The sequence below is a fragment of the Canis lupus genome, chromosome 2 (assembly GCF_003254725.2).
Source record: "Canis lupus dingo isolate Sandy chromosome 2, ASM325472v2, whole genome shotgun sequence".
Taxonomy (NCBI): Eukaryota; Metazoa; Chordata; class Mammalia; order Carnivora; family Canidae; genus Canis; species Canis lupus.
The window spans coordinates 37,564,731-37,589,241 of NC_064244.1; the positions used below are offsets into that span (position 1 = coordinate 37,564,731).

The 24,511-nt window shown below is 37.9% G+C and overlaps 1 protein-coding gene and 1 long non-coding RNA gene across 4 annotated transcripts in view; one reads left to right on the forward strand and one right to left on the reverse strand.

Moving 5' to 3' along the window:
- The window catches only part of KCTD16 (potassium channel tetramerization domain containing 16), a 260,521-nt gene that overhangs the window by 16,065 nt on the left and 219,945 nt on the right, over window positions 1-24,511 (forward strand). The gene's annotated exons all lie outside the window — the stretch shown is intronic.
- LOC118354143 (uncharacterized) lies at window positions 2,908-23,785 on the reverse strand. The gene is made up of 2 exons (XR_004814156.2): window positions 23,577-23,785; window positions 2,908-3,060 (listed from the first exon to the last, which is right to left on the reverse strand). It is a non-coding gene; the product is annotated as an uncharacterized LOC118354143 (long non-coding RNA).

Sequence of the window (24,511 nt, forward strand, 5' to 3'; positions counted from 1 at the left end):
GTGCATTCTATACAGAACGGTGAAGGTGTGGTTGATAAACTGATGGTATCAGAACTATCTGGGTAAAAACCTTCATTCTGTCACTTCCCCAGAGGGCATCTTTGGGTGTCTTACCCTCTTTACACCTCAGAACACCCATGTGTAAAAGAGGAACAAGGAAGCCTCTCTTGGCAGTGTGGTGAGGATTAAGCCAGGGTCAAGCCATCTTATTAGCTTGTCTCATCATTAGCCAGGTATGTCACCTCGAGGCTCTTTTAGTTCAACTTACACATCGGCATGTTTTGGACCTAGAAGAAGAAACTGAGAGAATATGGAGCCATTAGAACTGATCCTGCCCACTCAAACAGCGAAAGTCCAGCGGCTGCCCACTGGTTTCACTCTGGATTATTACTATACACACTTCATTACCTCGGAGGAAGGAAAAACACAGCATATATCATCTGTTCTTCTAGTTCCTTCCATAATCTTGCCTCCCCTGTCCCTTCTGAAGACACTTGTCCACCCAGGGTACGCCATTACACTGGCTTTTTGACAGTTCTTTTTTCAGGCCAGTCTGTCGGCCACCTCAAGACTCTGCATTTGTATCACCTCCCCCAAAACACTCTTCCTTGCACTCCTTGCCTTTCTGAGTCCTTCAGGTAGGCTTGAACAGGTTTTCCTTGGAAAAGCTTTGGTTACCATCCTAGCTGAAGCAGAAGATGTCATCCTTATTCTTTATTCAGCACCGTGTTTCCAGCATAGCACTGTTCACACGTGTGATTATCTGCTTGACTTTCTCTCTCTCCCTCAGTTGACTGTAAGCTTTATGGTGGCAGGAGTGCTCTTGTATCCCTAGAGTCTAGTATAGTGTAGGCCATCAATAAGTTATTTTTTCTCTATTCACTTCACCCTGCCATGTAAAATTACAATAGTAGGATTCCCTCTCATAGTGAAGGCAACTGATTATACATATATATACACACACATATACACACACACATACATATAAATAAAACATATATAATCTCTGGCTAGTAGAGTAGAAATGGATGAAAGTGAAAAAGCAGAAGGCACCCAAGGTAAATCCTGAGAGATGGATAACAGATATAGACAAGAGTGGAAACTTGCTTTGACGAGTTACTTAGTCTCTCCAACACTCAGGTTCCCTAGCTGTGTAAGGAAATAATGGACTTAATTCACTGTCTCATAGGACACTGGGAGCTGGATAGTATGACATGTATAAAGAAAATGATGTTGCTTGAATAGATGTGTGCTATGAAGGCAGATATTAGCTTGAGTGAACATCAGGAGGATGTCTTAAGAAGAGAGAGATTAAATCTGCTCATTTGGAAAGTTGTTAAGTCATTTAGAAGTGCATGCTCAAAATGCGCAAATGGGTTTTAATGGGACTACAGCACTAGCATTCTTATTGTATAAGGTTGAGTAGCACACAGTCAACATATGTGGGGTCTATTCTGATCTCCTCCACTTGCGTCATGATCACAGACGTATGGTGTGAAGGTACTGGCCAAATGGATAAACACAAATCCCTTTTTGAAGCCCCATAAACTGTAATGCTGGATGGGAGCTTGTAGTGTATCTTTCACACCAGGGAGAGTACCGACTGGATTTATAAAATCAGAGCACCCTGGGAGATGCAGGATCTCGTGATTCCATGCTTCAGTTTCCTCTCTTTGAATCTTGGGCTTTAAATGAAGTCCTAGGTAGAAGACAATATACAGAATCTTTTAAAGTGGCATCATTCTGATTTAAGTGGGAACTGGTTGTTAGACATTCTTCACCATTCCATTTCTCCTTTCTGTTTTTTTTCCTCTGGAGGCCTTTGGGGCAGTTCCAGGAAACCCAGAGCTCAGGATAGCTGGAAAACCCTAACCCAGACATTTGAAACAAATGGTGAATTTTCATCTTTTGAAAAAAATTTTTTTTAAAGATTTTATTTATTTATTCATGAGAGACACACACACAGAGAGAGAGAGAGAGAGAGAGAGAGAGAGAGAAAGAGAGGCAGAGAGGCAGAGACACAGGCAGAGAGAGAAGCAGGCTCCATGCAGGGAACCCGACAGGGGACTCGATCCCGGGACTCCAGGACCACGCCTCGGGCCAAAGGCAGGCACTAAAATGCTGAGCCATCCAGGGATGCCGAAAGATTTTCTTTTTACATTTTTGGTCAGGTTCTTAGCTGTGTGTTCTACTTCTTTTATTTTCATTTGACTTATGTTTCATTCTCAGGACAAGTATAAATGGAGGATGAATTGAAGAAAGGCAATTATTAGAAAAAATAAAGAGCAAAAATAAATTAATTTTGCCTTTATCTTTGGTATATTACGGAGAAAGAAAGGTAACTACTTTAATTAACTACTGTAAATTTTTGTGTAACAACGCAAGAGATGGGAGTCATTGTTATTAAAAGAAAGCCTGGAAAATAGTTTTTCCAACCAACTTCATATGTGCTCTACCTAGTACATTTGCAGTTGTTTTCTAAACTGTGATAAAGCCTACAGTTAGTATATTATTCTATCAGATCAATATAATGTATATTTTCTCCATTGACCTTAAAAGACTATGGTAAAATCTCTGGTTGAAATGGCGCTTTCTATCTTGACATGAAGAATTAATTGTAAACGGAAAACCTATTTTGAGGATGTTTGGAAATATACCTCATATCAGCCATATTCTTCTATATAAAAACAGCAGGAACACTTTTTATCATAGCTATATTTTCATATTGTTTATGGTCTGTGATTTGCCTTGGTAATTTGCTTCCTTTTATGGGAAAACAAGTTTTCTTCCAAACAACCAGATGTAATGTAATCAAATAATTGCTATCTTAATTTGCTGCTGAAGTCCTCCTGAAGAGAAAGAAAGAAAATACAGGTACATAACGACCTGTATTTGAACTCTGTGATGTTACAATGATCATAGTTATCCTTTACTGAACTCCGTGTCAGGTTCACATCAAGTGTTTCTCATTCAATCCTCTTGAAAACTCTACAGTAAGAGACTGGGGCTCAGAGAAGTTCAACTTCCTCAAGGTCACTGTTGGTGGCTGCTGCAGAATTTCTGTAGAGGAAAACCAAGTAGTGTTAAGTTTGAGAGAAGTTCATTTGTTCATATCAAGAACAGGGGGAGGTAAGCTGATGGAGACCGAGGGTGGGTGATGAGGCTGTATTTTAACCTCTCCATCCCTCAGACCCAAGCTGCTGCTGTAGGATCTAATAACTCGGACAAGCAGAATTAAAAAACCCCAGTTGCCCCGACCCCAGTTCTCATACTCTTTACTGTCATGCCATACCACAGAAGTACCAGATGGCAGTGCTATCTTTTTTGAGCTGCCAAAAGCAGCTCTTCAAGGGAGCCACCTCCCAAGATTAAGTGAGGAGCCCACATACAGCCTCCAGGAGGGGGTGGGATGGCAGAAGGTGCTGGACAGGGATGATTTCCCATTCTTTTCCCCTTCAAATTTCAAGTCTTTCAGAGCACGATTTCCCCCGTGATACAGCTTTAAAAAAAATAAACCAGATTGGGCTGAAATCTGCGAATCTGTCCTCAGTTACCCACACAGAACTTCTGGGACACAATCTCTTCTCTCAGAGACTCCTACACAGCATTATTTTTAAGAACTCGATTTCCTAGGTACCACAAATACGAAGAAGCACAAGATTTCATAGTACAAAAAGATGTCAAAAACATTTGAAGTGGAATAGGAAGAATTTATCCTTGTCTTCCTAAATACCTAAGCAAAAAGAAAAAAAGAAAAAAGTATACATACAAATGTATAAAATCTTGAAAAGTGAAAAAACACAGAGGCATATTAGCAATTTCTGGTTCTAGAATCAGTAGCAAAAGTGGAATGAGTGAGGTAGTCATAAGCAAGATTAATCCAGATTCCCAGGCGGGCATTGTTGGTCCCCAGAGAAAAGGCACATTTAGACGTGAACTTATGACGAGAACTCAAAACACTATTTAAATCATAAAAAATACTGAAAACGAGCTCCTCTTTTAGCTCACCTAGTTTTTACTTTGGGAAGAGTTACTTAATATAATTGTCTTTAAGTATTTTATATTAATGATAGCTTTATACTACCTTAGTAGCCTGGCCATATACAGCAGCAAGGTTATAACCCCAAACATCGATTCTTGGTTTTAAAAGCCATTGACCTTCTTAGCCCTGTTCCCTTCTAAATCTTGATGAAAGTCCTAGAACCCTAGAAATAAAGAGGTATGAAACTCTTGGCTTTTCCCCATGTCTTAGGGTGTTTTTTTTTAAATTTTATTTATTTATTTACTTATGATAGACATAGAGAGAGAGAGAGAGGCAGAGACACAGGAGGAGGGAGAAGCAGGCTCCATGCCAGGAGCCCGACGTGGGACTCGATCCCAGGACTCCAGGATTGCGCCCTGGGCCAAAGGCAGGCGCCAAACCGCTGAGCCACCCAGGGATCCCCTTTAGGGTGTTTTATTTACTCCATGTAACTGTTTACTCTTTTCTAACATTAATTTTAAGTGCCACTGATTGAGTCCAAATCGCATAGCAAAGTGCTTTGTAGATATTATCATGTTCTCTCTTCAGAACAACTGTAGGGGGTGAGGATTATTTTTTCCATCTTACATAAGAGAAAACTGAGACCTAGGAAGAGCCTTACCCAGGTTCATAGCTAGTGAATAATAAAATTAAGATTTAGACCCTGGTCAAGTCCATCTGACTCTAAAGACTGAATGCTTTTTTAATTACTAAATTACCTTGGATAGTACAGAGCCTTCCTATAAAGTGAAATATTGAAATTAGTAATACAGAAAATAAGATCAAAAGAGGATTTTAAGAAAGATAGTACAAGAAACAGTATACTTGTATGCTGACAGGAAGGTTCTAGTTGTTAGGGAAAAAACAGACAATATAGGAGAGGAAGGAGAGAGAGTTGCCTTGGATAAGTAAGAAGGAATGGGATTGAGTGCATAGAGTTTACCCTCTGTTATGAATCTCATCAGTTCATCCAGAGTAATAGGGTGTACAAATATGTAATAGATACAGTAAATGTATACACATATATGTATAGATATGTATGAAAATGTAATATATATGTATATGAAATAGTAATAGAATATATGGGTATAAATATGGTTGGTATACTTTCATAGGAACTTACTGATGCTCCTTTGGGCCACTTCTATTTGTTCAGGAAAATAAGCAGCTTCAAGACTGAGGATGGGAAAGGAAGTATTTGAGGTTTGAAGATAATAAAAACAGTATAAAATAGTTAGCTAGGATGGTGAAGAGTGAATGAACTAGGGGGTTGTATTATTGACTGGGAGCATTAAGGACTCCCTTCAAGCAAGTGGCCATGAATTTAAAGTGAAACCATTTAGCATGGTTATACATTTTTCTCCAGCTGCATGGATGCATGTGGAGAGCAGGTCCAGATGTGATTTTAACCACTGGGTGTAAGGTTTTGCAAAGTGGGGGTAGATGAGTTGTATGCAAGAGAGTTATTAAAATAACTGATTATTGAATTTTAAGTTACTGAGATATTCAGTGGGGGCATGAAGGACAATGAAGAGGTACAGGATCAGTGGGTTGAAGTCTCTAGGGAGTCAAAGAGTTGTTGGAATCTAGTATTGGAGAAAATGAGCTAGAAAGTCAGGAGGAGATGGTGGGACTTGTGAAATTGGGCTTACAGAGGGTCAAGTAGTTGATAATGACACAGTGTGGGCCAGGACCATGAAAGTATGTGGCCAAGGGAGGGTGAAGATGTGATCATTGGAAGAGAGGTTGAGAGTATTCAAAGATCATTTGTTCTGGTATTGAAAGCACAAGATTAATGTTATTTCAATTTCATATCAACTCTATTGTCCTCATTGTAGAAAGAAAAACTGAGACTGGGTGTTGGTAATTAAGTCCAAGATCCCAATGCTGAGAGGCATCAGCCTTAGGACTTAAATCTAGTGTGTAAGACTCATCTCTCTTACCCACTGTACATGGTGGCTTATTTATGGAATGTTCTCTGCCTCTATGTCATAGCTAAAGGGGCTGAAAACTTGCAAATGTTTTGTGTCATTTGCCTACCAAACCTGTCATTCACCAATCTAGATTCATTAAGCACCTACCGAACACCAGTGTGCTACAGTGTGCCATGTTCAGGGCTACAAGAATGAAAGGTATTTATGAAGTTGCAGTTTATAATTCTCTTTGCCAATAAGAAAGTATTTTAATCATTATTTGAATATTTTATTGCCTTTATTAGATTATAAAAAATGAGTAGAGATTAGAACATGAAAGTGCTGATATTGGTGATAAGAAGCATGTATCTCATAAATTTAATATAATTGAGACAAAGGTGGAAATCTTTAGGTATTCTGAAGAGGAATCCTCTGAAAGGGGAAAATCTTTAGGTATTCTGCAAGTGAGTATCATTGGATTTAAGTCAGTTGAATGAGTTTTCAATTAGGAATGAAAAAAATCAAGCCAAAAAAAAGGTATATATGTGAGAACTGTATTTCAAAGACATTGTTTTTATTTCAGAATTTCTATCATGTAAGATGTAAATCTGTGATTTGATTTATGCAACAAGATCTTTATACTTGACTAAAGGGATATGTTTTATATGAATATGGGAAGTTTTTACAATATAGAATTGATATGAGTATTGGGGGGAAAATGGAAGATGAAGTATTTGATTCAGTGTGGAATGATCCGAGATGTCTTCCTTGAGGTGGCCTTTTTAAAAAGCACAGTCATAAAGAATGAGGAGCTTATTGGGAAGACAAGACAAGGAATAGCATTATAGGGAAAAGGACTAGCAGGTGTCAAGGCACAGAATTGAGATTGAACACGGCCTGTCTCCTGAACCTCATGGTTAGAACTTAAGGGCAGGGGGCAGCAGCAGCTCTCTGTCTAGAAAGCTAAGATAGAACAGATGGTGAAAGGCCTCACATGACATGGTAAGCTACTGTACTTTATCCTAGATCCTGGCGAGACTTGTAGGTACCAAAGAACCACAAAACATTTTATCAGTGTCTTCTTTCTGTTTGCATCATTAATTTAGTGTTAGCAAAAATCATATCTTGTTGTTTGATGCTTTCAGAACACTTTGTAATTATCTGACTATGATTTGGGGTACACTTTTTTGGACCATTGTCATACATTTCTTCCTTTAAGCTATTTGGCTTACTGAGTCTCTTCGTTCATGTATTTGATAAATATTTATTGAGTACCTACTCACTACCAGATATATTCTAAGTACTAAGGATTCAGGATGAATTCAATTTCTGCTTTCATAATACTTATATTTAGTGGGGATATAGATTGGTAGGGCAAATTCATATACAGATTATATGTCCTCCTAAATTGCTATTTCATGCTAATATAATTCCCTATCTATGACTCATTTTTCATTCTATGCTTTAATCTAGTTATAGTATCAATGATGTGTCTTCCTACAATGTCGGTTGGAGGAGGAGCCAAAGCAGTATAGGCTTAAATCACTCTCCATTAATACTGCTTATATAGGATGTGTATTAGTCTAAGCTATGAAGTCGAAAAGTCCCTCCCCATCCTCTGCTATACTTTGCTCTCTGGTGTCAAGAGTAGTCCAGAAATGGTAGCACCACACAAAGAAAGGACAAAGGTTTCCAATCATATCATTAATTCTTCATTAAGAAGAGGGAACTAGTCTTGATGGTTTGCCAAATGGTAGACTATTATTCCTTTGTAAATTCATATATATGGTCTAAAAGATCAGAATTTTTCTTAAATTCATGTTTGGAATTCCAAGTAATCTCCTTATAATATTCAAATAACAATAACAGTATTTTAGAATTGTTAAGGACAACAATAGTAATAAATAGCTAATACATTCTGAGCACTTACTGAATATATTCTATCCACTATCTGAACACTCAAAGTAATGGGCTCAGAGTGGTTAAGCAACTTTCCCAAGGTTGCACAACTAGTAAAAAGCAGAGCTGGGGTTCAGACCTGAGATACAGGTTTCTAGAACTTGGGCTCTAGATATGTGATCATGCTACCACATAGTCTTTTTCCTTCTTGAAAATAAACATCTTTTGGTGGAATCTAAAATAGATTCCTCTCTTAGGTCCAAGGTAGATTCTATCCCTAAAGGAGAGTCTAACATCTTTAGAGCAGTAGAAACCTAAAGTGAGCCATGTATATAGCTGAAAATTTTCTAGTGGAAAAAAAAAGTTAAAAGGAGTAAAATTAATTTGAGTAAGATATTGTATCTAATCCAATACGTAAAACTACTATCCTTTCAATATATTTCTACATATTTTTCATTTTATGAAATGAAAATTTAAAATTTAAATTTAAATGAGTTTTTAAAATTTAAAACAATTAAAACCAAATAAAATGTAAAAATCAAGCTTTTCAGTTGCATGTGCCATAATTCAAATGCTCAGTAGCCACTGGTAGCTAATGGCTACTGTCTTGCAAAGTGAAACTTTAGAGGGTCCCCTTTTAAGGAGCTTCAAATTGTTCACGGACATCATTTACAGATTCATCAGTAGACTGTGAGGTTTTATAGTTACTTTTATCATTTTTTTGAGAGAGAGAGAGAGAGAGAGAGAGAGTGCGTGAGGAGAGCTCAGGGGTGGGTGGAGTGGAGAAGGTAGGGGCAGAGGAAGAGGGAGAGAATCCTAGGCTCCCCACTGAGTACAGAGCCCTACACGGAGATCCTTCTCAGAACCCTGAGATCATGAACCTGAGCCCAAATCAAGAGTTGGATGCTTAACCAACTGAGCCACTCAGGTGCCCCAGTAGTTACTTTTCAAATTCAAGATTAGAAACATGGAAGCTGTTTCAGGCAGAGCACTTGTTTTTCATTCATTGTAGAACTGTGTCTTCTAGATTTTGTTAAGTGCTTTGCAGGTACCTGCCTTATTTCCAGCATTAGTGAGCCTCCAGTCTCATAAAGGAAACCATATATAAACTGTTAAATAAAAGAATATGGCATCATTGTGAAAGTTTAAACAAAACAAAAAAATTTGTTCTTGTAGGCACAGGCAGAGGCAAAGGCTGTGTGATCGTTGCCATTTTCCATCCATCCCAGATGAAATTCTGATGCTATCATTTTAAATTCATTACTTTATTATGTTGAAATCTACATTGTGAGAGCTCCGATACCATCAAGGTCGACTGTTTCCATCTGAATTTTAAAACCTGCAGGGAGTCTAATCATCACAGCTTTCTTCCTGAGCTTGGGAAAGAGACAAGGAAGGAAGAAGAGATGTCTGAAGCTCGCATATCAGCCCTACTCAGAGGTCTTTTTTTCTTTTTCCATTCCATCCCTTTTTATTTTGTTTTCTTGCAAAAAATAAAGAGTTTAGTGATAATGACTTCAGGCGCTGTCCATCATAGTTCCGTCCCCAAAGGACTGTGCTATTACGTTATTTGTATGTTAAGTGAAATCCATTGTTACAGGCAGCTTTTTCTTGTTTTATACTTTTAGCTCTTCCATAAACAGGACAGATAATGAACATTAAAGAACCCAGCTTACCCAGGAAGATAAGGCAGAATTACCCAGGTGTTTGAATTGTGCTGGCCAGTTTTATCTGGTTGTGATAAATCCTCTCCTGTTCTGGCAGTCAGTGCTGGGAAGGGGAAAAGGAAGAATTACAACATACTAATGAGTGTACTTCCTAGTGAATCTCTACAGTATCTATCTGTTTTAGACCTAGGACACCATAGTATTTTTAGATAAAAGTCTCCAAGGTTTAAAACACAATTATAATATTTTCTGAGTAGGTAAAAAAAATTTAAAAATTAAAAAAAAAACCAGTAGGAGGAGATGATGTATTGTAAAGAACCTAACCTTCAATTATTGTATTTTGCTTTTGTCCAGAAGTATTTACATTACCCAGTCATGTGATGCCAAACAGGTATCATATCAGTGGCCAAGTTTTCAGTTATGGGAAGGAAATGAGTTATTTTTTCCTTTTGATGTGGCCATTGGATGTTCCAAATTCAAGTCAAGATGAATTCTTCAAACCTCCCTATTTGGTAGAGCCTCTGGCCATTGGTCTCTAAAACTGGTGCCCACCAGCCTCATTCCACAAGAGAAAGTTCAGATTTTAACTGTCTTATGAGAAGTGTAATATAGAAAAGATTCACACATTTTATTGACTTCCTTTTTTACTCCAGCCTGTGTTGGTTGAATCACTTATATTTACATGTATTTCTTCTCCATCTCAGGGATCACGAGTTGTTTGGGTGACATAAGAGGTGCTGAGCCAGTGGGGTAGTTTCTAAGCAACTTCACTCAATCCACAAAGACCAATGAATATAGTGGCTGTTTTAGTAGAGGATCCTAGACTTGGAATCAGGCTAGAGTTTCATGCCCCACTTGTGCTGCTTACCAGCTCTGTGAGCCAAGGCAAGCCACTGGGCAAACCGAGTCTGGTCTTCCCGCAGACAATGAGAACAAATCCACGTACCTCACCAGGTTGTTGAATGGCTCAAATAAGATGATGTGTATAGAACACTTAGCAAATTATAATGCACTATACTGAGAAGTTAATACATATATAAACCATACTCATTATGATCTCTTCCCTTTCCACAGACAACAATTATTATGATCAAAAATAAGAAACCAAGCTCTCCCTAAAGGGACCTCAGCCTTTTCTTCTCTCCTAATGAAAACAGAAATATATCACTGTCTCTTTGGATGAAAGCTAAAAGCTGTCCAATGAGCAATAAATAAATGATTGCCAGGAAATATATACACTAGCCTCACTAAAGCTGAGCTCAATTTCCAACACATGAGAGTATACAAGTACACCCAGCTGATGGAATTAAAATGTTCTCAGTTTATGCTTTCAGGGGGAATCATTTTGTATTGGTAATAAGCCTGATGTTATGCACAGAGCTTAGTCTACTGATTGGGTGTTTTCAACCTTTTAACAATGTATTCCTTTGGATTCCTGTAAGTCTCATGTTTCCCCATTCTTTGGAGGTTCTAGTGCCTCTCCCAGCATATAGTTTCCCTGTCCATAGCTAAGAAAGGCAAAGCTAATGTCCTCAATCTCCTGATTAACACCAGGAGCTTCAGCAAATTAACTGAGCTCTTGATTTCCATAGTTTGTGTTTAACTAGAACAAGGGCTGTGTAATACATCTGATTTGGTCAAACCCTCACTCTAACTAACCACTTATTTCTTTCTGAACTTGTAAATACAAGTTAACCTAAACTCTTGGTGATTCACTTTCCTCATCTATAAAATGGGAATGATGACAGTAACTACTTTATGGAGTTGCTGAGAAGGCTAAATGAAATTATGAATATAAAGTGCTTAGTGAAGTGCCTGGCTCATGGGTAAGCCATCAATGAATATTAGGGTTTTTAAAAATATTTAATTTATTTATTCATGAGAGACAGAGAGAGAGAAAGACAGAGAGGCAGAGACAGACAGAGAGAGAAGCAGGCTCCATGCAGGGAGTCCAATGTGGGATTCGATCCTGGGACTCCAGGATCACGCCCTGGGCTGAAGGCAGTGCTAAACCGCTGAGCCACTGGGGCTGCTCAAATATTAGTTTTTTATTGCTATTATTATTATTATTAAAATGCAAGATTTTCTTTTAACTTTTTAGATAGAAAATTATACTATAATATTACCTATTATTAAACTTCAGACAGGTATTTTTAAATTCACTATTGAAAATTTATGTCTGTGGGAATGAGCCTCATGCCCTTTCGAAACATTTTAATGTCTGATTCTTATCGTAAAAGACACAAAACGCACCGAAAGAATTGAAGTAACTTCAGAGTATGAACATCTTCCTTCTTTCTCTGTATCTCAAACTCTTATCAGTGCTGTGTACTTTACCCAGTACTTACTGACTGTGATAATTTTTATACCAAAAGGTCATTGTCAATGTCTGGAGTGTAGAACAAGAAAAATAGTATAGATCTTGGCAATGACTCTATTATAGCATTGACATCATTAAACAACAAAACAGTTACGTAGGCCCCCCTGCATGCCAAGCACTGTTAGATGCTGGAGATAGTAAAACCTGTCTTTGCCCTTGAGGTGCTAATATTCTAGTGGAGACACAAACATGAATATAAGTCATCAGATAATTAGTTAAGTACTGGATCTAGGAACAAATAAAATGCAGAGGGAGAAATGAATTCTGTCTTTTGGATGAAGTCAGGGAGAGCTCTGAAGAAGAGGCAGCATTTGAGTTGGGTCTTTGAAGATGAGCAGGAGTTGGGCTGGTGGTGGGGGAGGACAGAATGAGGGAGGGCCATTCAGGTGGAAGGAACAGCAGGTGCAAACAGGATGTGCATGGATCTTTGAAGGGATGGTTCCAGTGAGTTTTATGGAACTGGTGGTTAGTCTGATATGTCTAGGATCAAGTATGATAGACATTGTGCTATTAATTATGCTTACTTAAAAGTTATGGATATAACTCTTCCATAGTGATGTAGAGATAATACAAAATATGAATAACTCATATTTTGTGAAATAGAGCTAAGGATTATGAAAGACACTATCTTAGAGAAACTTGCTTCTAGTATAGTAAGATAGGTGGAGAAATTTAGCAAAGGCAACAATGTGAGTAGCTTGAAAAACATATGATGTTATTTAGTAAGAAGAGAAAGATCTGTGTAAATGCCTTTAGCTACAGGGACTCTGGGGGAGGCATCATGGGATAAGCATTGGTCTGGGGGGAAAGATTTGTTCTGCTACCAGCTGGGAGGTGACCTGGAAAAGTTGCTTAACCCTGTGGGATTCAGTTTTCTCATTCATAAAGTAAAGGCTTTGGATAAGATGATTTTAAAAGTCTCAAAATTTAAGGATCTCTTGTGTTGGCAATAACTATCTCAGTACTGGACTACGTTTTAATGGCTTGCCTGCTCCCCACTGAAAAACACCCCATGACTAATCTATGACACTAGGTCATGTGGTTAGGTATGAGTGACTTGCCCTAGATGGACAGGTATATTATTAAATCTCTGCTTTGATTCTCTACCTTCCTGGTTCTTTCTGTTTGGTGCTAGGTTCTTGGGTATTCTGAGCCCCAACTCAGAATGTTTCTCCCATCTTGAAAGTTCGGCTGCTTGTAGTTCTGCCAATTACATGCCTCTATTTGGTTTTAATCAGGGTGAACATAAAGCACTAAAATAATTTCCGTCCAAGTTGGTTTGGCTCTGGTTTCTCATCCTATTAAAGAATGGTCACTATTTAGATCACACGCCATGAAGCTGCTGTCCTTGCTATCATAATTGTGATTTGGCAGATTGATACAGTATTAAATTCCAGTTGAGCAGATGGTGCCAGGATTTAAACTTATGCTTATCAGATACAGATGGTCCAAACAGTGAACTTATCCGTTGGTTATTTTTATTTAGAGCAGGTTAAATATAAATTACTATGCATCTTTTTTCTTTTGTGACTTTTGTTTTTCTAGTAATTACAGGTGATTTATTCTTTATCCTTTTGTGGACAAGGTCTTTGGTTTTAACTAATACATATTAACTTCCATTATCTACCCAACTGTTTTCAGTTTTTCTGGAACAAGAGAAAAAACAGTCCACACTGTTAATTAGTCTGGAAGAAAAGGCTCTTTGGTTGTCAAGAGTTCCCCACCCTTTGCCACCCCCAGGAAAAGTTGTCAGTAGCACAAGAGAACTTAGCACACAGGATCTAGAAGGCCCCATGCCATGCTCACTTTAGAGATGAGAAAATAAAATAGAGCATCAAAGAAACTGAGTGATTTATCCAAGGTCACACTGAAGTGTTTGTAAAAGTCAAGGCCAGAACTATGTCTTCGAATTCCTGTTTGGTACTCTTTTCAGACATCACACAGCCTCCTGGAACCACTCTGGTTGCTTAGCATCAGATACTGTTACTAGTGACTGGCATTTTTCCCACATGGGGAAGTTGATGCCATCACTATGGAGAAGACACTCTCTGCCAACTTTCTGAAAAACCACAAGTTCTGCAAATGTTTCATGGTTCTGATTCTGAAGGTAGAGCTTGTACAACCAAATGGCTATGAATTGAAAGAAGGAGATGTTGCGAGGAAGGAGGTTGGAGCAATAATATTGATGCAGAATGTAGGATAGGAAGCCAAGTAAGACTTAGGCTGCTGTAGCTGAAAAAGGCTCAGGAAGGTGAATGTATCACATGGATTTCTATTGTCTTCTTGAAGATTTTCAGGGGCTGACTTTCCAATCCCTTAGGAATCTATTTCAACATTTCACCATTCTAGGAGTCAATGAGCTCCTCTTACTTTCATTTAGAAGCATTAATTCCCTCTAGTTTGGTAACATCAAGGCAAAAGTTATCATTTCTATCCTTTTCTTTGGAAAAAGTAAGAGTTGCCTAGGGAGTGTGACAAAGTCAGGATTAAAACTTATTTAGATAAAACAAGCTTTAGCTGAGAGTGTGATAGTAACCAGACTTCATTTCATGCTTTTCCAATGATCACTTAATCTTACTGGCTTCTCTCCTTCCCCAAGAGTGGACTGTGTTATCTCCCAACAGTCAGTCTCACTGTTGGGAAGAATTGGGTTATAAGATGTGAAGACCTGCAAAAGTGAAGATGTCATTTGCATTCATCCAAAACAATTAATTTGAGCTCTTTTGGTGCATCCTTTAACACCATTTTTTTAGTTGTCTCCATTCATATATTCCACAAGTGCTTTATTGAGTTTCTTCTTAGAGCTGGGTACTAGGGGTACAGCTGGGGCAAGACAGATACTTGCCTACAAAAAGCTTGTAGTCCAGGGGCGGACTCAGATGATGAAGTAGATGATTGCAGTCCTTCAAGATGAGTACAACACTCTGACAGAAGCAGGCATGTGAGCTGAGGGAGCACACAGTGTATGGGAGTGGGAGCCTATGGGAGACACTCAATAAATGCTCAATGAATGAGACAAGTGACTTAAAATTGCAACTTCCTAATTGTGTGATTTTTGGCAAGCCTGGGCCTCAGTTGTCTCATCTGCAAATTGGGGATAATAATATTTTCTAGACAGTCTCTCAGAGTTTTTATGAGAATCAATTAAAACAAAAATCTTAAAAGCACTTAAGAAACTATAATGCTGTATAAGGGAATTGTTAAAAATGATGTTTCTCTTCCTGCTGTTGTCTGTGGTCATGGTATCTGAATGTAGAAGTTATTAAGAATTTTGGGTAAATTTCCTGGGAGAATGGATTTCAGCCAAAGAAATGTGTCTACGGAAATCCCTGAGAGACTTTATTTGAAAGTACCTTCTTTACAAGAGAAAAACACATGACATAAACCCCAGAGACAGCAGTGAAGAATCTAATTTAGTTTGCATTTGGAGTGAAGAAGATTCTGAAAGACTTTTTATTTCTTTTTTAAAGGGCTTTTGAGGATATGTTTACCTTTTCAACTCCTGTTTTGACAGGCCTCTAAACTCCCAGTGATTAAATCTATGGTGGTACAAGATTCCCCTAGAAACATTTAAAAATAGCATGATTATAAACCTTGCCTTTTTGAATACTTACTATGTATTCAGCATTGATGCCAAGGAAAATATAAGAAGGTAGTCTTTACCATCAAGGATCATATATTCAAATTGATGGACTAGGGCCACCACACATAAGTTGATAATGATAACTACAAAGTGTATATATCATAAGTAAAATGGGTTAGAGAACTTATCATAGGTTTATGAAGATATTGAGGTTCCACCGGCACTTGGGGGATGGACAAGATTCCCATAAAGCTGAAGGGAATGAGGGAATTACAATTTTTAGTGTCAGTTTCTGTGCTAATATTAATGGCTCCCATTTATTAAATGCTTTTCATGTGCCAGACGTGTGCTAAGAGCTTAATATGTATGACTCCATTTTATCCTCATCACAAACCTATAAGTTGGTACTATTTGCATCCCTACTTTACATATAAGAAAACTGAGTTTCAGAGGACTAAGTAATTTGTCATTAGAGACAGTGCTAATAAGTGGTCAAGTCAGGTCTTAAATTAAGCTACATTTTATCCTAAAGTTTGTGTTATTAACCACTGTATTATGTCACCTTCTGACCTTGTGTGGATTGGAAAGGTTTCAAATGAATGACTCACATCCACTGAGGAATTTGTCAGCATTTTTCAAACTTCACAAATATCTCTTTAAATGAGAACCTTCCTTCTGTCCTTCCATTCCTCCCTCTACCCTTCCTCCCTTCCTTCTTCCTTCTCCCTTCTTTCTTTTCCCCCTCTTCTTCCTCCTTCTCTTCCTTCTTTCTTTATCACAATCTATGGTGGCTTTTATTTTCTCTTTGCCTTTTTAATAGTTAATTTTTACATTCTGAGATAATTTACACCTAATAAAATAGTTAAAAAATGCAAAGTCTCAGTACCCTTCACTCAGCCTTTCTTTATGCAAATATTTTGCATGATCAGAGAACACGTATGAAAACTATGCCATTAATCTCTGTACAATAGTTAGCTGTTGTACAGGACTTAGTAGGAATTCACCAATTTTCCTCTGACGTCCTTCTTCTGTTCTAAGACCCAGTCTGGGTTGCAACAGTGCATTTAGTCACCTTGTTTCTATAGTCTCCAACAGTCTGTGATAGTGCCTTCGGATGTCCTTGTCTTTTGGAAACTTGACACTTTTTTTTTTTTTAATTAGAGGAAGGGAGTCTTAAACACATTGACCACGGAGCCCAACCCAGGCTTGATCTGACCCTGAGATCCTGACCCGAGCCCAAATCAAGAGTCAGAAACTTAACCCACTGAGCTATTAAAGAGCACCCCCCTGGAACCTTGTTACTTTTGAAGATTGCTAGCCAGTTCTTTTCTTTCTTTTTTTCTTTTTTTAAAGATTTTATTTATTCATTTGAGAGAGAGCATGAGCAGGGGAAGGGGCAAAGAGAGAAGGAAAAGCAGGCTCCCCAATGAGCAGGAAGCCCAACTCAGAGCTCCATCCTAGCACTCCAGGATCATGACCCGAACCCAAGGCAGACATTTAACCAATGGAGAGCCACCCACGTGCTGCTCAGTTATTTCTTCCTAATGTGTCTCTGTGTGTCTGATGTTTTCTTATGATTAGATTGGAATTATGCATTATTGGAAAGGAAACCAGAGAGGTGATAGGTCCTTCTTAGAGCCTCATGTCAAGGGGTCCTTGATGACAATATATGGTTTTAATGTCCCTCAGTGCTGCTAGATTGTTTAGGCCAGGGAGGAGATAGAAGAGGAAATGCATCTCTGAAAAGAACAGAATTGAGTTGAGGTACAGGTATTGGACATGGGTAGTGGTGAGCTCTGCTCCTCTCCTTCACCATCTACACTCTGAAGTTGCTACAGTGTAGAAGAGGACAGATTTCTCTGGCAAGTCATGCATGGTGCCTGAGGTCCTCTTAACTCTGAAATTCACTCTAAAGGGTCTAAGTAGTTGTCTGAACTTGATTTTCTGCCTTGATAGCCTGGGGGTAGTGATAGTGGAGAGAAGGGCACTAAATGAGTAAAAAGCTTTCCAAATAACGCAGTTTCTCCCTGACCTTACTCCTGTTCTCAAAACATTTTCAGGAGCATTAAAGGATGGGGTTGAAAACCGGGCCATACAACTTTCATTGTGGTTGAGGTGGAAAGATTATATTAAAGGCACTCATGTCCAGGAATAACAGGATATTACAGTGGAAGCACTCTTTTCACAAGAACCTTTGAATTTTACACACAAAGTAGATAGGAAATTGCAATCAGATCAATTAAAGGCACACCACTTTTTACACTAATCCTTTCCTTAATCACTGACTTTGGTGGATGTTTTAATTTTATTCAAGGAGGCAAGTAAGGCTTCTGTGTGAATAATAATGGAAAGGATTGTGCGTATAAAGACTTTACCACTAGTGCTCCCTTGGTGAATACAGTGATTTTCTGGTTACCTGATCTGAAATGAATTGTAAGTCAGTGGCATAAGAAAGCACAATACAATAATTCAGGGCACCATGTTTTGCCTACGAAGCATAAATATTTGAACATTTGCATTACCATTTCTGAATGAGTGGATTAAGTAGCTATGAAATATTAACTCGTGTTCTTTCAGGTATGATTGAAATATTACATTCAGTATTTACCCCCCACAAAACCCCCCCACAAATCCCTGTGTTCTATGAAACGTGAAAAGAATCTCATTTCACTGTCCTGCTTCATTTAACTGGTGCCTCTTCTATGATATGATATGGCAACCATGTTGCAGTTGAGAATTTAAAATTTTCACTGTGCTCTTGGGAGGAACAGTATACAACTGGACCCCACCTTTCCCACTTTCTCTAAAGGTTGTTTGTTAAGTTGAAATTTATTAATTCAGAAGAAGAGCTGGCAATCTAAAGAGGTTTTTTTTTTTAAAGAGACCACATTTTTAAAATGTGTTTTATGTTTTATTAGCTTGCTATTTTAAGTATTTTTTTTTTTAAGATTTTATTTATTTGAAAGAGAGAGAGAGAGAGAATGCACAAGCAGGGGGAGCAGCAGGCAAAAGGAGAAGCAGGCTTCCTACTGAGCCGGGAACCTGATGTAGGGCTCAAGCCCAGGACCCTGGGATCATGACCTGAGCTGAAGGCAGACACTTAACCAATCCAGTCACCTCTATTGTAAGTATTAAAAGATATTAAAGCAAGATGCATTGCTTGGACTTCTAAGATCAGGAACTCTTTACTTATCTAGGGACCATGTACCAACATTCTAGTTTAACAGACAGGAGTCATGTTAGTCTTGTTTATAAAATAATACAGTTTTAGCAGGTGACTTTTCATAGAAAATGATAAGCATTTCACCATAATGCCGTATTAGCATCATCATCATTATTAGACAAGTAATATAAACCATAGATAATTACTTTTCCCGTAAGGTAATGCATTTGTCACTTTCCCATCTAATGTTCTGCTTGTCACAAATTTTAATTCTACATGTATGTTAAAACTCATCAGACATTATAACTATTTATACAGTCCACATTTATTAATGAACCAATATTGATACATTATTATTTACTAAAGTTCACAATTTATTAAGATTCCCTTACTTTTTATCTAATGTCCTTATCCTCTTCTAGGATTCCAGATTACATTTGCTTATCTAATTTCCTTAGCCTCCTCCTGGCTGATGTTTTTCTCATGACTAGGTTAGGGCTGTGGACTTTTGGGAGGAAGTCCACAGAGGTAAGCAGCCATTTTTGTCATGCCATATCAAGAGTATGCACTATCACCATGACTTATCACTCTGATCTTGACCTTGATCATTTGGCTAATGTCGTTAACAGGTTTCTCCACTATAAAGTTATGCTTTTGCCCCCCTTTCCATACTGTATTCTTTGAAAAGAAGTCACTATGCATAGCTCCCACTTAAGGAGTAAAGAGGTTTGCTCCCCCTCAAGGGAAGAATATTTATATAAATTATTTGGAATTCTTCTGCAAGGGAGATTTGTCTCTTCTTTCCAATTTATTTCTTTATTCAATTATTTATTTATGTTGTGGACATTTATTTTATACTTGGAGTTATAATGTAACTTTACATTATATATTATTTAGTTTGTTACTCAATTTCTCCCAGCTTTGGCCTTTGGGAACTCTTCTATTTTGTGTTCCTGTGACATAGCACATCCTCTGGGTTTGTTTTTTTTTTTTTTTTTTGTATATTTGTGTGTGTATGTGTGTGTGAGAGAGAGAGCACTTCATTATTTTTCGGTACTACAAATTCCTCCCAGGCTTATTTTGAATATTTCCTATTCTAGTCCCAGGACCAACCATTTCTATGAAGAGGCCTGGTTTCTTGTATTGGATAATGGTATTAGAAATCAAGATCTGGGTGCTCAGTGTGTTTATTGCTACTAGGGTGACATTGCTTCTAGTCTCTGTCACCTGACAGGGCAAGAACGTATTATATGTGTATACTAACTATGTATGTATACATACCTATAAATGTTATACGGTATATGTGTAAATATTACAGAGATCATGTAACTATCTGTAACTATATTAAGCTAAATATGAGTTCAATTTGATGGCTATAATTCTCTGATCATTACTACGTGGATCATTCTAGCTCCTCTCGCTTATCTGTAAACTCCCTCTCCATCAGTGAGAAAAACTGCTATCTGCTGTCCACTTACTTAACTGTTCAGTTCTGGTATGTATGTGGAGTAAGTTCAGAGTTGTTAACTTGTGCCCTATGGGACACAACTTTACCAACTAGAAAACAGTGCTTATGTGCAATTTCCTTAACTTTTGATCTTACCAACTAGAAAACAGTGCTTATGTGCAATTTCCTTAACTTTTGATCTTACAAATATCCCATTCATTTCCAGAGTTACTTAGGTCGGCACTTTTTCCTTCCACCCTTTTCAGTGAGGTTATTTATTTTTTTTAATGCAGTATGATCATATTGTTTTATTCTGGATATTTTCTTCTGACCTATGCTCACTAACTCTTCAGCTAGGTTCACTGACTATTAAAAACCTTCTTTGGGTTCTTAATTTTGATTATCATATTTTTCGGTTATGTTTTTCTACCTGATTCTTTTAGGTAGTTTCCAGTTCCCTATCAAAATTCTCAATTATGTGTATCATCCTTTGGACGTATTAAACATAGTCTCTATCTCATGACACTATTATTTGGATCCCATATGAGTTTGTTAATATTGTCTGCTTTCCCCTCTTGGTTTGTGATCCTTTTCTCTTATTTCTTCTCGGTCGTTGTTGGTTTTTATTGAATTTCAGACATTGTATTTGAAAAAAAATATCAGGGTAAATATCAGAGTTCTAAGATAGTATTCCTCCAGAGAGGATTTATTTTTGCTTCTAGCAGAAGGCTAGAGCCAACAGAAGTCCTGGGTTACCTTAACTCAAAATCAAGTATTGAGATGATTTGAATCAGGGCTTCTACCATTGTGAAGATTGATGTATTTATGGTATATGGGTCTTTAAGATGCCCAAAGGAAAGTATGAAGAGTTTCCAGGGCTCTTAATCCCTAGCGGACTTAGGACGCCAATTTTTGTCTTTCTAACTCAGCAGTGTCAAAATCTGTACTGAGTTACTTAGTCATCTCTTTTGGGATTGATTGGTGTCCAATGATGCCTGTAAAAGATGTTTTTGGGTCCAATGGTCCATAAAACCCTTGAATGTGGAGTACTGAGTTGTACTTAAATACAGTTCCTACCAATTTTTATTTTAGTTATGAGACTAAGAGTATTCACAGGAAACATTGAGAGCCAATTGGGTAATGGAATGCTAAATTGCATTGTACAGGCAAATCAAAACTAGCAGAATCTATGTTAAGTTGGTTGCTTATACAATAAAAGGAATAAGCACAGAACAGATACATAAAGGAGAACTGGTAGCAGTTGCTGTCTTAGCCATGGAATAACCTGATAGACTTCTTTTCTACCTTTTTTTTTTTTTTTTTTTTTTTTTTTAGATTTCCTTTTTGAGAAAGAGAGAGAGAGCAGGAGTGGTGGGGATGGGCAGAGGGATAAAGAAAATCTCAAGCAGACTCTTCATTGAGCATGGTGCTTGACATGGGGCTCAATTTTATGACCCTGAGAATGTGACTTGAGCCGAAATCAAGACTTAGATGCTTAACTGATTGAGCCACCTAGTTGCCCCCCTTTTCTACTTTTATACTTCCCTATCAGGTATACTCTCTGGCCAGACAGATAACATGACCCAATCTATCTCAACTTTACCAAAATAAAGCCTTAACTAAGTTAAATCTGTGTTGGGTTTAAGAAGAAATACCTCTATTTTTAGATATCTTTCCCAATGTGTCTTCAGCAGTGGACCCAATTTCCAGTTCCTCACCTTGCTTTTTTCAGGTTGGCCAGGAGTTTTGGTGGTATGATTAGAATTCTAACTTTGTGTCTTTGGGGAATTTTGAGCTTCATATTCTTTATCAGTAACTCAAATGTTGTAGTTGATGTGAAACTCCTTAAAAGTGAAAATCATGTGTGAATTATGCATTATTAATATTGCTTTGGCCTGCCATCAGATTGTGGACTATGGAGATAATAAGATTAGAAAGCTCTGGATATGGGAAGACTATAATGATGATTCTTTTAAGAAAGAGACTGAGACCTTCAAAAATCTGAATTATAGTTTTTTTTAATTCATTTTAATGTTTATTCATCCATTTACTTATTTAATAAGTGATTACTGAGTCGCAGTCCTGGCACTGTGCTGAATGCTGGGGATTACAGAGCAAATATGCACCCGTATTTGCACACAGTCTACTGAGGGGGTTAGAAAATAAAGAATCACACTAAAATAAATGTGAAGTCATACTGTAATGGATACCTTGAAGGAAAGGACTGTTACTTTAAGAGCATATTTGAGGGATAGAGGGTTTGACCTGGACAGAGAGATCTGGGAAAACATCCTCAAGCAAGTGATGTTGCTCTGAGACTTATAGAGTTGGCAAGATATATGGAGGAAATAAGAATATTCTGGGTCAAAGAACTACCATTTGCAAAAGCCCTGAGGTGAGAGGAACACTGACATGTTCAAAGACATTAAAGAAATTCAGAATGTCTGGAAGACAGATGCAATGAGGAGGTGGGACATCAGGTAGGGTTGAGAGACATTCAGGGTCTAGACCCTGCAGAGCTTTGTGACCATGGTAAGTATTTTGCTATTCATTGCAAGGACATTGGGGGAGCCATTGAAGTGTACCAGGAATGGAATTATGAGGATGCTGTATTCCAGAGATCAGGTGATATGTGGGCAAAGAAATGGTCTCTAACAGGCTTCCTATCAGCTGGTTGAGTCCTCCATTTTCTACCATTATGTTCACAGAGAAGAGTAATTTAATGTGAACTTTTCAATACAAAGCAGAATCTGTAAGTTTATGCCCAGGAGTGCATTATCAAAAAGGCACTGACTATAATTCCAGGTAGCATTAAAAAATCATCAGACTACTTCCATTTGCTCAATGAATAAATGGTAGCTATTTTGTCGAAGTCATTAGGGTGAAAACAGGCTAAATTTGGCATTGAGTTACATCCACTAAACATTTAAAGAGCAAAATATTGAGAACATTCAAACAATTGGATTCTTTCTTCAAAATGTTTACAATATAATGGAATGAAATGGATAGTATGGAACTTTGATGGTGTTTGATTTTCTAATTAAATTTTAAATATTTGGTTTGTGTTAACTTAGGAGGAATTAGATGTAGGGTATTATCTATTCTATTTCCTTATCCTGTTAAGTAAAATAAATCAAATCACTACATGATAATTGAACATTGGTTAGGTAACATCATTGTGCCCTAGCCCCAACTAATTTTCTTTTTCTTTTCCTACTCATCTCCCTTTTTCAATCCCTTTGATTTCTGCATTATTGCCCCAACCTCATATCATTTATTTATTGAGACTCCCCTGGCCATGGGGAAGGTATATTAGTTACAGCGTGAACTCTGGAGTTACATTCATCTGTCTCTCAGCAACGCCAGATGTCCACAATGTGATGCTGAGCAAATCATTGAACTTTCTACTGTGTGGTTTTCTTTTATTTAAAATTTGAAATAATGCTGACTATCTAACTGGGATCCTATGAGAATTAAATTAGATAATTATGTAAAATACATACCATAGTCTTTGTGAGTTTCCAAAGGTGCCTGCAAAAATTTCTCCCATCCCCTATGTCCTTTTACAATGTGATCAGCTACTCTGACATCAAGAGGTGGGGTTCATGTCCTCTCTGTGGCTTGTGCTTGCTTTGACCACAGAATATGGTGGAAATGATGCTTTGTGACTTCTGGGGATAGGTCATGAAAGGCACTGCAGCTTCTGCCTTGTATCCTGGGATACTCCCTTTTGGAACACTGAGTTACCATAGAAAAAGGCTGGTTACCCTGGGGAAGCCCAGGTCATGGATAGGCCATAGGTAGGTACCTGGTCAAAAGCTCTAGTTGTGGTCCCAGGCAACAGCCTGCATTGACTGCCAGTTGTGCGAATAAAGACACCCTCACTTGATTTCAGTTCCCAGCAATCATGTCTTCCTAGCTGTGGCTCTAGCCATCATGAAGCACAGAAAAACTTTTCACAGTGTGTCATTTGAATTGACTTGTGGAATCTATGAATATGATAAATGGTTGTTTTAAGCTGATTGTGGGATAGTTATTAGTGATAACTGCAACAGTTTTCAATAAATTCTAGCCATTATTACCATGATTCTGGTTAGTATTATTATTATCTCCTTCACAGGATAACTTATATTTAGTATATTACCAGGAAACCAATAAAAACAAACCAGTCTTACTGATCATGAACATACATAACATCTAGAAGATGTAAAACATGTCTTTATTCACTTACCAAGTCAGTGTTGTTGTCAATGAGCATCCAAGAGTGCCTTCTCTCACTGGCCTTCCTAACACTTCTTTAATATTCCTGCCATTTTTTTTGCCACTGCCCCTCTCCCAATCCACCCAGGGTTCCAGCTTTGATCTGGAGAATGGTGCTTGGGCTATTTCCATGCTCAGTCACACTGGCCTCGGGAGGAGGCTTGTGAATTTCAGATTC